Source organism: Lepus europaeus, chromosome 4, assembly GCF_033115175.1.
Source record: "Lepus europaeus isolate LE1 chromosome 4, mLepTim1.pri, whole genome shotgun sequence".
NCBI lineage: Eukaryota > Metazoa > Chordata > Mammalia > Lagomorpha > Leporidae > Lepus > Lepus europaeus.
The window spans coordinates 40005818-40019932 of record NC_084830.1 but is presented as its reverse complement, the minus strand read 5'-3'; the positions used below and the strand labels follow the sequence as shown (position 1 = coordinate 40019932).

At 44.5% G+C, this 14115-nt stretch overlaps 1 long non-coding RNA gene across 2 annotated transcripts in view; it reads right to left on the bottom strand.

The window, feature by feature from the left end:
• The window catches only part of LOC133758315 (uncharacterized), a 79243-nt gene that overhangs the window by 9370 nt on the left and 55758 nt on the right, over positions 1 to 14115 (bottom strand). The gene's annotated exons all lie outside the window — the stretch shown is intronic.

The window sequence follows — 14115 nt, the reverse complement described above, 5'->3', positions numbered from 1 at the left end:
TTGTATGTAGAGCTGTGTAGACTTTTTTTTTTTTAAGATTTATTTATTTGAAAGTTGGAGTTACACAGAGAGAGGAGAGGCAGAAGCAGAGAGAGAGAGAGAGAGAGAGAGGTCTTCCATCCACAAGTCCACTCCCCAATTGGCCGCAACAGCCAGAGCTGTGCCCATCCAAAGCCAGGAGCCAGGAGCTTTCTCCGGGTCTCCCATGTGGTGCAGGGGCCTAAGGGCTTGGGTCATCTTCTACTGCTTTCCCAGGCCATAGCAGAGAGCTGGATTGGAAGTGGAGCAGCTGGGACTTGAACCAGCACCCATATGAGATGCCAGCACTGCAGCCAGGGCTTTACCTGCTATGCCACAGTGCCGGCCGCATTTATTTATTTATTTATTTATTTATTAAATAAAAGCTTTTTATGTAAGTGATCCCTGTGAATCCGCCAAAAAGCCCGTGATGTAGGTAGGGACATGCTCTGCCATTCCTGGCTCTACTGGCCAGACTAATTTACACTTATAAAAGTATTTATTATGGTCCACTCAACTGGTGAGTGACGGTGCAGGAATTTCAAGTCTGCTTCCAAGTTCAGTGCTTTTTTCATCATAGCATCGTGCCTCCACAGCAAGACAATCTAGCACGGATGGGAAATTCAGCCACTTAGAAGGGAATTGTCACCAAGCCTGAGACTGGGCTGAGCCCAAGCCCAAGACAGTGACTTATTGGGTCTGACTCAGGATTGCTTGTCACTCCAGAGGGTGACCCTGAGGTGGTGTGAGAGGACACCTTTGGTGAAAGTCAGTTCAGAGGAGATGGAAATTGCACCCCTTGGAATAGCTGCTGACACCTAGACATAAGGGATGCCACGGACCTCCCCCGTTACTGCCAGGGCCACTCCGTAAATGCACAGATGAAGGACTATACTGCCTCACCCATTGCCCACCTTTACCCCACCCTCTCCACATCCTGCCTCCCTCCCCAGGCTACCTGAACACATTCCTGTTTGTGTGCTTCATCTAAGCCCTGCTGACCTTTGTTTATGAATTGCTGACTGCCCCACATGTCATAGAAATGCACCCCATGCATATTTGCCCCTCTGAGCAGGGTTCCCCAAACTGACAGCTCCTCTGCTGAATCCAGGTGATAGGCACACTTTGTTTGGCTGCTGTAGTATGAAACCTTGGGAGCTTCACATGAAAATCCAGTTCTGGCATAAAGCCTCTCATTTAGAACTTGGCTTCTTCTAGAGCTAGGCACATGTCCACTAGAAATAAAAAGTATGCTTTCCAGCCTCCCTTGCAGCTAGGAGTAACTACAGGACTAAATTCTAGCAAAGAAATGAAATAGAAGTGGTGCATGGAAGCTTCCAGGAAGGCTCTTGATAAAAGAATAGCCGGGATCTTCTGTATTTTTCTCCTTGCTTCCCTGAATGAGGAGGCAGTGGCTGGAGCTGCAGCAGTCCATTGGACCACGATGTGACTTGGGAATGGAAGCTGTATTAGTCAGCTCTCAGTAGTGCAACTAAAATACCTGAGCGGGGCTTCTCGGGAAGGAAAAGGTTTATTTTGGCTTATAATTTGGAGGTTCAAAGTTCAAAATTAGGCAGCACCATTAGTCTGGCTGGTAGAGCCAGGGACGGCGGAGCACGTGCAGAAGAATGATCACATGGAAATCTCGGAAGCAGAGAGACATAAGAGCACCCAGCATATATAACCAGCTTTCTGAGGGCAAGCAATCAGGCCCACTGACCAGATGCCATGATAGGATCAACACTCCACCCTATTTCTGCAGCTGTTAACATCAGACTTCAGGATTTAAAATTCTGCAGGAGTTTGGGGAGCCAAGTCCTGTTCAATTCATAATAGACGTCATGCCAGTTAAGCAACAAATTAGGAGCCTGTGTCCCTAATTCCACTGAGTCTCTAGGAACCCTAGAGTGTACACCCCAGACCACATTTTGTAATCCCACTTGATTTGATATGTTTCAGTTATAATAGTCAAACCCAAATATAATTGATATACAAACTTTGCATTTTCTTTTGAGATGATTTCTAAACCTTCTGCCTGCATTGCTACTTGGCCATAGTCAGCTGAAGCCAGTAAGTCTGTTTTAGCTGGAGCTGAGGTCTCCACATTGTGATAGTCCCTGCCATTCATTGTAGCTTACACGTGGTCATTACCTCAATTTTGTTACCTGCTCAAGCCTGCGACATTTGAGTTTGCAACTCCTGCTCCCAACTGTGTGTCCAAATATGTTGGGTTTTTAAAAAAATATTTATTTATTTGAGAGACAGAGTTATAGATAGAGAGAGGGAGAGACAGAGAGAAAGGTCTTCTATCCACTGGTTCACCACACAACCCTCCCCCCCCAAAATGGCCAGAGCTGGACAGATCCAAAGTCAGGAGCAAGGGCCTTCTTCCAGGTCTCCCATTTGGGTGCATGGGCCCAAGGACTTGGGCTATCTTCTACTCTTTTCTTAGGCCATTAGCAGGGAGCTGGATCAGAAGTGGAGCAGCCAGGACTTGAATGGGTGTCCATATGGGATGCTGGCACCACAGGCAGAGGCTTAGCCCACTACGCCACAGTGCTAGTCCTCCCAAATATGTTTTTGTTTTCATTTTCTTTTAAGGGATCATCAAAATAGAGTGTCCTTTCACTCCATCCCACCTATCTTGGAAGTAGTCAATCTCAAGAGAATTTTCTGAGTAGGCAAATTACAAACATGACCTAATATTTAAAAATATGCATTCATCTGCTCTTTCATATCTTTCATTTATTCTAAACATATTTACTGAGAAGTTTCAATGTCCCAGGAGTTGGCAATGAATCAAAATTTGCCATGCCTTTGTAGAACTAGTGTTCTAGTGGGAGAAACAACATAAAGAAATAAATCACATTGACTTAAGGTGGTGATAAGTGCTGAAAAGGATGTTAACAGGAGAATGAACTGGAGGGAGACAAGTACAGAAGCAGGAGGCCACTTAGGAGTCTACAGCTCTTGCCCAGAGGAGAGATGCCAATGGCAAGGAACAGTGTGGGCAGTGCAGAGATGAGTAGAAGTGGGTGGCTGGTAAGCACATTTTGGAAATAGAAACTAGGGTGTGCAGATGGTTTGGGTGTTAGAAGTAAAGAGAATGGAAATCAGGAGGAGTCTTAAGTTGTTTTCTTTGGGCAACAGAGTTCTTGGGAATATAGGGTAAGACACAGTGGGAAAAGTTGAGGGGAGGGCACTGAAAACCAAGAGAAAATTTTAGACCCATTAAGCATGAAATATCCATTGGAAGTGTCCTATAGGCAGCTGTATGTATGGGACCAAATTTCAAGGCAGCAGTCAGAGATAGAGATATGAATTTGGAACTCATCAACTCATAGAAGATATTCAATGGCACAGAATTAGCTTGCTTGATAAGAAGTTAGAGAGGAGAGTCCAAGTATATGGTATATGCCACTGGTATATGCCACTGTTCAGAGAAGTAGTGATGGAGGAAGGGTCAGCAAAAATTAGAAGTGGTGAGGAAGTCAGGAAGAAAACTGAGAACTCACTTATCAATGCCAAGATTTTTTAAAAAGTTTCAGGAAGCAGATATGGTCACCCATGACCTCAATGTAGTGAGAAGAGAGATGTGACTTCAATTGGCTCCATCAAGGTTACTGGTGACCTTGATGAGAACAACCCAGTGGAAGGGTGGTCACCGAAGCCAGTTTGATGAATGGAGGAGTGAAGAGGATGTGGAGAGAAGGGAACAACTTTTTTTTGAAAAACTTTGCTATGAAGCAAAGCATAAAGAGACAAGTAGTTGGAGAAGTTGTAAAACATGGAGCATCTTGGAAAGTGTGACTCAACTACAGCAACTTTTCCATGGAGGGGTTTGAGGTTGGTGCTGGAAGGGTGAGAGAATGATCTACAGAGCAAAAGCAACCATGAGAAGGTGAGATCATCAGCACCACATTAAAATTTAAATCCCATCTATGAAAAAGTTCACATCCAACAAGTGTAAGGACAAATGATAGTTTATGAGAGGACATCTACAACACAATTATCAAAGAGGTGGTACAGGGACACATGTTTAAAAAGCAATGAGAATTTAACAGGAAAAAGACAACCCAAGGGAAAAGAATATAAACAGGAGAAAATTTAATGGTCAACATAAATATTAAAAGATCCTCAGTCTCATAAGTAATTAAGCAAAAGCAAATTAAAACAGAAATGCAACTTTTTCACCTGTTTGCTTAGCAGAATTTTTTTTAAAAAATTGTTTAAAAGGCAGAGAGACAGAGAGATCTCATCTGTTAGTTCACTCCCCAGATGCCTGCAACAGCTGTGGCTAGGCCAGGTTGAAGCCATGAGCTGGGAACTCATTCTGGATCTTCCATGTAGGTAGCAAGGACTCTGGACGGTGAGTCACTGGGGCACTGCCTTGGGAAGGGAATTCTGATCTCTTAGAGTAGCTTTCAAAAAACAAGTTGTTATAAAAGCCTGAGCTTGACCCCCGACTCTCTCTCTCTGGCTTCCTGTTTGATGCTGTTATCTCCCACTTTGATTATATGCTCCCTCCAGGATGTGACATAGTCAAGTGGGTACTCAACAGAGCATCATGCTCTTGAACCTACAAAACTGTGAGCGAAATAAACCCTTTTCTAGAATAGCCTGCCTGTGGTATTTCATTATAGTAATGGAAAATAGATTAGAATACCTAGAGGTAAGAAGTCACTTGGAAAGGAGGCCCCCAAATACCTTGGCAGAAGTTATAGATGACATGTGTTCAGGGGATAGATAGATGACATAAATGAATGTTGTAGACCCATGGGAGTTATGGGATTGGGTGAAAGAAGAAAAACATATGCCACACTGAAAGGGAAAAAAACTTGATAAGACAACTGCCCCAAGATTTTGCAACCTACACTATAGGTTCACAATCAGACTTGTGCAAGGAACATTTCCAGATTCCTGACAATGATGTTTGATAAACTGCTTATAACTGATTTTTCCAAAATGCTTTGCCACTTGGCTTTGTCCCCTCAAAGGAACTATTCTGCTTAAATATGTGTGTGTGCCCACTCCTGACTCACTTGCTCCTGTAAAGATCCCATAGGAAGCATAGCAAAGGATGCCAGGGAAATGAGTATGCCATGCAGTGAGGTGGCCAGCTGCTTGCCTTGCTTTCTCCACGAAGAAAGACATCTGCATTAATCAACCTGACTAAGAATCTTCAAGGCAGAATGCCAGGAAATACGACACCCAGTTCATGGTCGCTGACTAACTGAGGTTTCATGATAATAGTTGCTTGGAATGCCAGAAGTCTTCAGTAGTCAATAAGCAGTCTGTGCTCAACAGCCCTAACTCCTCCTCAGGCCTCTGCCGCCTTGCCTCTGATTCCACCATCTCAACCGAAACTCTGGTCCCTAGGGTCACCGAAACTGCAATTGCCAAATCCAATGACATCACTGCGGTTCCCATCCTTGCTTGACCTCTTTGCCCCCATGTCTTCTGCAAGTCCTTCCTAACAGCTCTCCTCACCTTTGCATTCTGACACACTGCCCTCCTTTTAGCTCACCTGATTCTGCTGAGTCTACTGTTTGTCGGTCTCCCTTGCCAATTTCTCTCGCTCTACCTGCTCCTTAAATGCTAGTATTCCTCAAATTTAATTTTCAACATTTCTTCTTCAGATGCCATTGAATTTTCTTTCTTCTTCTTCTTCTTCTGCTTCTGCTTCTGCTTCTGCTTCACCCTAAAACAATCAATTTCATCTGATCTCATGGTCTCAACAATTTATATCTCAGGTCCACTGTGCCCCAAGGTCCTATGCTGTATTCCCAACGATCACTCGATTCCCAATGAGCATTCGACACCTTCCTCTGGATGGCACGTGTCTCCAAAGTCCTCTCTTTTCCTAGTTTCCCATCTGGGAGCTCCTAAACTATTTCAGGAATATTTCATTTTAAATTACTTAAAATATTTCCCACAAGCCATCTCCCATGGAGGGATCACAAAAGCTAGTGTCAGAAGTCAGAGTTACACAGAGAAAGAAGGAGAGGCAGAGAGAGAGAGGTCTTCCATCCACTGATTCACTCCTTAACTGGCCACAATGGCCGGAGCTGGGCCAATCTGAAGCCAGAAATCAGGAGCTTCTTCCGAGTCTCCTGTGCTGGTGCAGGGGTCCAAGGACTTGGGCCATCTTCCACTGCTTTCCCAGGCCATAGCAGAGAGCTGGATCAGAAGTGGAGCAGCCAAGACTTGAACTGGCGCCTATATGGGATGCTGGCACTGCAGGCAGTGGCTTCACCCGCTACACCACAGCGCTGGCCCCAGAAGGAATTTATACTTAATTTTCTTGGGATATGGAACTATTAAAGAATTCTGAATGATCAGACAATGGATAACCAGGCTTTTTAACTCAGCAGAAAGTTAAGCCTGGGTTCTTGATGCCAGAGTGAGCTTTGTGGTTTTAGTATCTCAGGTGTTCTCCAAGTAGAACTCCACTTTAAAGGGAAAAGGGGTGAATACAATTGCCCTTCCTGTACAAAGTATCCCTTGTCATCCTGGGGAGATAGCTGGAAATTTGTTTGTCTTTTTAATTTTATTTACTTATCTAGAGATTATCAGTTCTTTCTTTCTCTTTCTTCTTCTTCTTCTCCTCCTCCTCCTCCTTCTTGAAAAGCAGAGAGACAGAGTTCCCATCCACTTGTTCTCCCTCCAAGTGCCTGCAAAGGTTGGAACTGGGACCAACGGCAGAAATGCAACCTAGGTCTCCTATGTGAGTGGCAGAAGCTCAATTACTTGAGCCTTACAGCTGCTTAATAAGGTCTATATTGACAGGAATCTAGAATCAGGAGCCTAAGCCAGGAATCAGTCTTAAGACCTCAGCTGTGGATTCTTAACGCTAGGCCCAATGCCTGCTCTTCCTGTTCCAAAAGATAAATTAGCCATGAGATTGCCTGTGAAGCAAAGGTGGTGCCACACGGCCTGAAAAACAGAGAGAATGCAGGCTGCAGGCAAAGGAGACAAATCCTAACTTGACTGCCCCAGCCATGTGCCCTGGGCCCATGGTGGAGCCTCCCAGGGGCTCATCTCCCTTCAGTGGGAACAACAGCAGCGTTCTGAGGGTGTCCTGTGTGGATTATGTGACATAACCAATGTAGATAACATGGTGTCTGCCACATGAAAATCATGATCCCACGTGTCAGGAGGCTGCAGGTGCTTCACACACAGTACCCTAATCATACAGTCCTACCTTATCAACTTCACTTTACAGACAGGGAAACAGATGCAGAAGTTCAAGGCCAAACAGCTAGTAAATAGCAACCCTGGGGTTTGAACTCATGTCTGCCTATCTCCGTAAGTGCTCAGTAATTGCTCATTTTCTTCCTGTCCTGATGGAAGGCAAGTGACTTCACAGCTCTTTCAATAGGATCAGTATTTCAACACTTCTAAGGTGTCAGGGCCAACCAAGGATCATTTTTAGCACCCCAGATATAAATCTATGACGTTTTGCCTTTGTTTCTTGTAACTTTTTTTCTTAATGGCAACAAAGCATTCTTTTAAGTCATGAGATGATATTAAAATCCCTTTGGAGATAATACTAATAAGAGTGGAAGTCGGGCCTGCACTGTGGTGCAGCGAGTTAATGCCCTGGCTTGAGGCGCCAGCATCCCATATGGGCACCAGTTCGCATCCCAGCTGCTCCACTTCCGGTCCAGCTCTCAGCTCTCTGCTATGGCCTGGGAAAGCAGTGGAGGATGGCCCAAGTCCTTGCGTCCCTGCATCTGCATGGGAGGCCCAGAGGAGGCTCCTGGCTCCTGGCTCCTGATCAGCGCAGCTCTGGCCATTGCAGCCAATTGGAGAGTAAGCCATTGGATGGAAGACCTGTCTGTCTGTCTGTCTGTCTCTCTCTCTCTCTCTGCCTCTCCTCTCTCTGTGTAACTCTGACTTTCAAATAAATAAATAAAATCTTTAAAAAAAAAAAAGAGTGGAAGTTTTCCTACAGTGTCTTGCAAACCTAAACGTGATAGGTCTACCATAGCAATCACTCCTTCCTCTTTGTTCCAGAATAAGAAAGTGAAGGCCTGGGCTCTCTGGATCCCCAGGGAGAAAAGAAGTGCCAGAGTACAGAGAGTAGCTCCATGCCTTGTATATCATGTCCTCCCAGCTATTGCTTGGGCAAATGGAACAGAATTATTTTCTCATTAAAAAAAATTTAACAGATGGAAAGAATTGTGATTGCTTAGCAACTGATTGTCAATATGGCTGCACATTGAAATCACCTGGGGAGCTCTGATGATTACTGGTGCCTGGATTCCACCTCCAGAATTTCTGGTTTAATTGGTTTAGGGAGCAACTTGGACATCGAGATGTTTAAATATTCCTCCAGAGGGTCCGACTGTACAGCCAGGGTTGAGAATCACTGGCTTAAGCAAATCACTGAAATAATTGATGTCTCAAAAACGTTATGAGTGGATCTTAACAGATGCCCTGGGTTTGCACTCCAGCTTCATATTTATTAGCTCTGTGGCCATGAGCAAGTTATTGAACTTCTTCAAGCTCCTGTTTATCCATTGATGACATGGGGCTCATAGCACCTCAGAGTATCAGGAGGCTGAGTAAGGATGTAGACAAAGAACACTTAGCATGGTCCATAGCATATGAAGGTAAACACAAAGTTGTTTCATCTTGAGCTGTGGGGGACCGGTGCTGTGGCATAGTAAGCTAAACCTCCGCCTGTAGCACCAGCATCCCCTATGGGCATCAGTTTGTGTTCTGGCTGCTCCTCTTCTGATCCAGCTCTCTGCTATGGCTTGGGAAAGCAGAACATAGCCCAAGTGCATGGGTCCCTGCACCTGCAGGGGAGACCCAGAAGAAGCTCCTAGCTCCTGGCTTCAGATAGGCTCAGCTCTAACCATTGCTGCCATTTGGAGAGTGAACCAGTGTATGGAAGACCTTTCACTCTGTCTCTCCCTCTTTCTGTCTGTAAATCTATCTCTCAAACAAATAAAATCTTTAAAAAAATTGAGCTGTGATCCAGCCCTGAAATTTCTAGGGCTTGAGCAAGGCCTGGAATACAAAATTCAGCTGTCAGGGTAAATGTACCAGTGGACTGGCTCTTTATTGAAGTACTTTGTCCTTACACACACATCTCAAGATAAGCACTTCTTCTCCAGTACAAAATGTACCTTCAGCATCCCTGGGATGAGAAAAATAAACATCTTCAAGAAGCACTCTTAAGGAACATGTACTCAGCTCTGGGCAGAAGCCCTGACTCAGGATAATGCAAGGAAGAAAACCCCTTAGATTATTTCGGGCTCTCAAGAATTTAAGTTGCCGCTTTAAGCTGGGCAGACCTTGCATTCACAAACACTCTGGAAGGTAATTTCCACAAATTGGTGACTAACGAGGAGACAAGAATTTAGATATAAAGGAATCTCATGTGAAGAGCTATATAGCAATGAATTTGAGGTTTTCACATTTTCCTTTATGACACATAAATTGTACAGAATCTGACACCAAACATACCAGTAGTGTGGCAAGGTCAGAAAAACTCCCACAGATTCAGGAAAGACCTAAGTTCAAATATACCATGTAAATGGGCACAAGAAATCAAAATTTTTAAAAAGATTTATTTATTTATTTGAAAGTCAGAGTTACACACACACAGAGAGACAGAGAGAGATAGAGACAGAGAGAGAGAAAGTCTTCCATCCGTTGGTTCACACCCCAGTTGGCCACAATGGCTGGAGCTAAGCTGATCCAAAGGATCCAGGAGCCAGGAGCTTCTTCTGGGTCTCCCACACAGTTGCAGGGGCCCAAGGACTTGGGCCATCCTCCATTGCTTTCCCAGGCCATAGCAGAGAGCTGAGAGCTGGACCGGAAGTGGAGCAGCTGGGATGCGAACTGGTGCCCATATGGGATGCCGGTGCTTCAGGCCAGGGCATTAACCCACTGCGCCACAACACCAGCTCCAGGAAATCAAATTTCTTTAAGAAGATATCCTGGGCCTGGCATTGTGGTAAAGCAGGTTAAGTCACCACCAGCAATGCTGGCATCCCATACAAGTACTTGTTCAAATCCTAGCTATTGCATTTCTGATCCAGCTCCCTGTTAATGTATCTGGAAAAGAAGTGGAAGATGATCCAAGTGCTTGGACCCCTGCTACCCACATAGCAGACCTGGATGGAGTTCCAGGCTCCTGGCTTTGGCATGGACCAGCCCTAGACATTGTGGCCATTTGGGGAGTGAACCAGTGGATAGAAGATCTCTCTTTTTCTCTCTCTGCCTCTTCTGTAACTCTACCTTTCAAATAAGATAAGATAAATCTTAAAAACAACAACAAAAGGAGACATCCTGGACAGTTGTTTGTTCTAGTACTTAAGATGTCCATACCAGGGGTTCCAATATGGCAAAATAGCAACAGCACAATCTGACGGGGAGCGAAAATAATATTTAAAAAGGGCAGTAAATACACTGGTAGGATAGAGCTCTGGGGGAACCCCAGCAGGAGACCCAGCGTGAGCAATAGAAATGCTCCAGACCCATGCCAAGGGAGCAAATAAACAGTAGAAAACAACAGAAGCTTGGATCCCAGAGGAAGACTCCTGCCGCGGCAAATCAGGTGAGAGGGGACTCCACGGGCCCACAGTGCTGCTGATACTGCTTTTAAAGTTCCATGCGAACTCCCTAAGTCAGCAGAACTGGGGGGTGGGGTGGGGGGGTGGGGAGAGACTGTGTGTCCCTCCCCCTACTCCCTACAGCAGAGACCTGCAACCAGTAGGGGAAGGGCTCATGGGCTTAGCCAATTTTTTTGGACACAGGCAGGTAGCTGCCACCCTACCTCCCCTGCCAGCCCAACAATAAATAACAGGGGTCGCATCTGACCCAATCAATGAGGGCCACAACAGTTCAGAAGAATTGCTTCCCCCTCTACACCAGTTGCCCAGCAACGGCAGGGGAGGGGCAACACAGACCGTGGGACTCTCCTACCCACAGAGCACCATCAAGAACTGAGTGGGGCTACAGTGGGCAGGCACTTTACACACCTGTGAACCACAGACCTAACCAGAGGAAAAACCCTACCCCCCGCCCCCAGACACTGAAGCTGGTTGGGAGGACCACACACAGACAGCGGCTCTGGGAACACTTGAGTTTCCTTATAAACAGGACTGACTAGGAGGGTGGAGTGGCCCCACTGAAAATCCATGACCCAGAGGGCCTTGGGAGCTGAGAAAACAGTGACTACATAAGAGGAGACCGTGTGGCTAGATCCTGGGCAACCACAGAGTGCCTCTTCACACTCTTTGAGCTCCTCCGTTACCTACTGCAGCTCGTAAGACAGGGAACCTTGTTCACAGGAAAGACTGCACAGATCAAATGTGCAATAATGGGGGATTTCAATACCCCACTTTCAGTGAAGGACCCTTATGGGGGAGAGGGACAAGAAACTAGGCCTGGGCAAATATCAGGGGCTTCTTAAGAGGTTAGATGTTCCCCAGAGTCCAGCGGGCAGGACGTTCTCTGGGAAGGAAAAGTCAATCCCCTTCAGAGAACCTCTAGGCACGCCCAGAGAGAACTGCCCCTCCCCTCCGGGAAACCTCTGGGCGCGCCCAGAGCAGAGCTGCCCCTCCCCTTCGGAGAGTCTCTAGGCGCGCACTTATGATGTCACTGTGACCGGCCAATCCTGTAACACCTCAGCACTCTCCCTCAGCATTCTCTGGTATGCTAATTGTCCCTCCGAACCAGCCAATCCCATGCCACCTCTGCATTTTCCACCAGCACTCTCCACCGGCATTCTTCGCCAGCATTCTCCCATATGCTAATGGTCCCTCTGAACTGACCAATCCTACGCATGCGCATTAGGAATATGCTAATTCGTTGCCTATATAACCTGTGTGAAACTACTGCTCAGGGCTCCTCACTACCTGAGGTGGGGGCCCATTTGCGCAAACGTTCAATAAAAACCTTGTGCTTTTTGCATCAACTGGTCTGGAGTCTGGATCTTTGGGCGTCCTCCCGAGCAAGTGGGCATCTCTGCAACTGAGAGGTCCAACATCAGGAATGGACAGATCAACCAGAAAGAAAATCAGCAAGGAAAAAACAGTTAATTGACACTATATACCAAATGGACCTAACCAAAAAGAGGAAGCAGAAGGCCCAAATTAACAAAATTAGAGATGAAAAAGGATATGTAACAACAGACCCCACAGAAATAAAAAGAATCATCAGAAATTAATACAAAGAGCAATATGCCAACAAAATGGGAAACCTAGAAGAAATGGACAGTTTCCTGGACACATACAGCCTACCTAAAATGAACCATGAAGACATAGAAAACCTCAACAGACCAATAACCAAGACAGAAATTCAATCAGTAATAAAGACCCTACCAACAAAGAAAAGCAAGACCGGATGGCTTCACTGCTGAATTCTACCAGACATTTGAAGAACTAACCCAATTCTTCTCAAGCTATTCAAAACAACTGAAAGGGAAGGAATCCTCCCAAATTCTTTCTATGAAGCCGGCATCACCTTAATTCCTAAACCTGAAAAAGATGCAACAGAGAAAGAGAACTGCAGACCAACTTCCTTGATGAACTTAGAGACAAAAATCCTCAACAAAAGACTAGCCAACCGAATCCAACAGCACATTAGAAAGATCATTCACCAGGACTGAGTGGGATTTATTCATGGTATGCAGGGATGGTTCAACATTAGCAAATCAATATATATGATACATCACATTAACAACTGAAGAATAAAAACCATATGATTATTTCAATAGATGCAGAAAAAGCATTTGATAAAATACAGCAACTTTTCATGATGGAAAACCTCAAGCAAATTGGGTATAGAAGAATCATTGCTCAAGACAATCAGGGCAATCTATAACAAACCCACAGCCTGTGTCCTATTGAATGGAGAAAAGTTGGAAGTATTGCCATTGAGATCTGGAACCAGATCTGGATGCCCACTCTCACCACTGCTATTCAATATAGTTCTGGAAGTTTTAGCCAGAGCCATTAGGCAAGAAAAAGAAATCAAAGGGATACAAACTGGGAAAGAGGAAGTCAAACTATCCCTATTTGCAAATGACATGATTCTATATATGTGGGATCCAAAAGACTTCACTAAGAGACTGTTGGACCTCAGAAGAGTTTGGAAAAGTAGCAGCATATAAAATCAACACACAAAATCAACAGCCTTTGTATGCACAGACAATACCATGGCTGAGAAAGAGCTTCTAAGATCCTTACCACTCACAATAGCTACAAAAAAATCAAATACCTTGGAATAAATTTAACCAAGGATGTCAAAGATCTCTATGATGAGAATTACAAAACATTATAGAAAGAAATAGAAGGAGACACACAAAAATGGAAAAATCTTCCATGTTCATGGATTGGAAGAATCAGTAGCTTCAAAAAGTCCATACTACCAAAAGCAATTTACAGATTCAATGTGATACCAACCAAAATACCAAAGATATTCTTCTCAGATATAGGAAAAAAAAATGCTGAAATTCATATGGAAACACAGGAGACCTCGAATAGCTAAAGCAATCATCTACAACAAAAACAAACCTGAAGGCATCGCAATACCAGATTTCAAGGCCTACTACAGAGAAGTAATAATCAAAACAGCTTGGTACTGGTACAAAAACAGATGGATAGACCAATGGAACAGAATAGAAACTCCAGAAATCAATCTAAGCATCTACAGCCAATTCATTTTTACCAAGGAGCTAAAATCAATTCCTGGAAAAAGGACATTCTCTTCATCAAATGGTGTTGGGAAAACTGGATTTCCACATGCAGAAACATGAAGCAAGACCCCTACCTTACGCCTTGTACTAAAATCCACTCAAAATGGAATAAAGACCTAAATCCATGACCTGACACCATCAAACTATTAGAGAGCATTGGAGAAACCCTACAAGAAATTGACATTGACAAAGAGTTCTTGGAAAAGACCCCAGAGAAACAGGCAATCAAAGCCAAAAGCAATAAATGAGATTACATCAAATTGAGAAGCTTCTGCACTGCAAAAGAAAAAATCAGCAAAGTGAAGAGACAACCAACAAAATGGGAGAAGTTATTTGCAAACCATACAATTGATAAAGGATTAATAACCAGAATATAT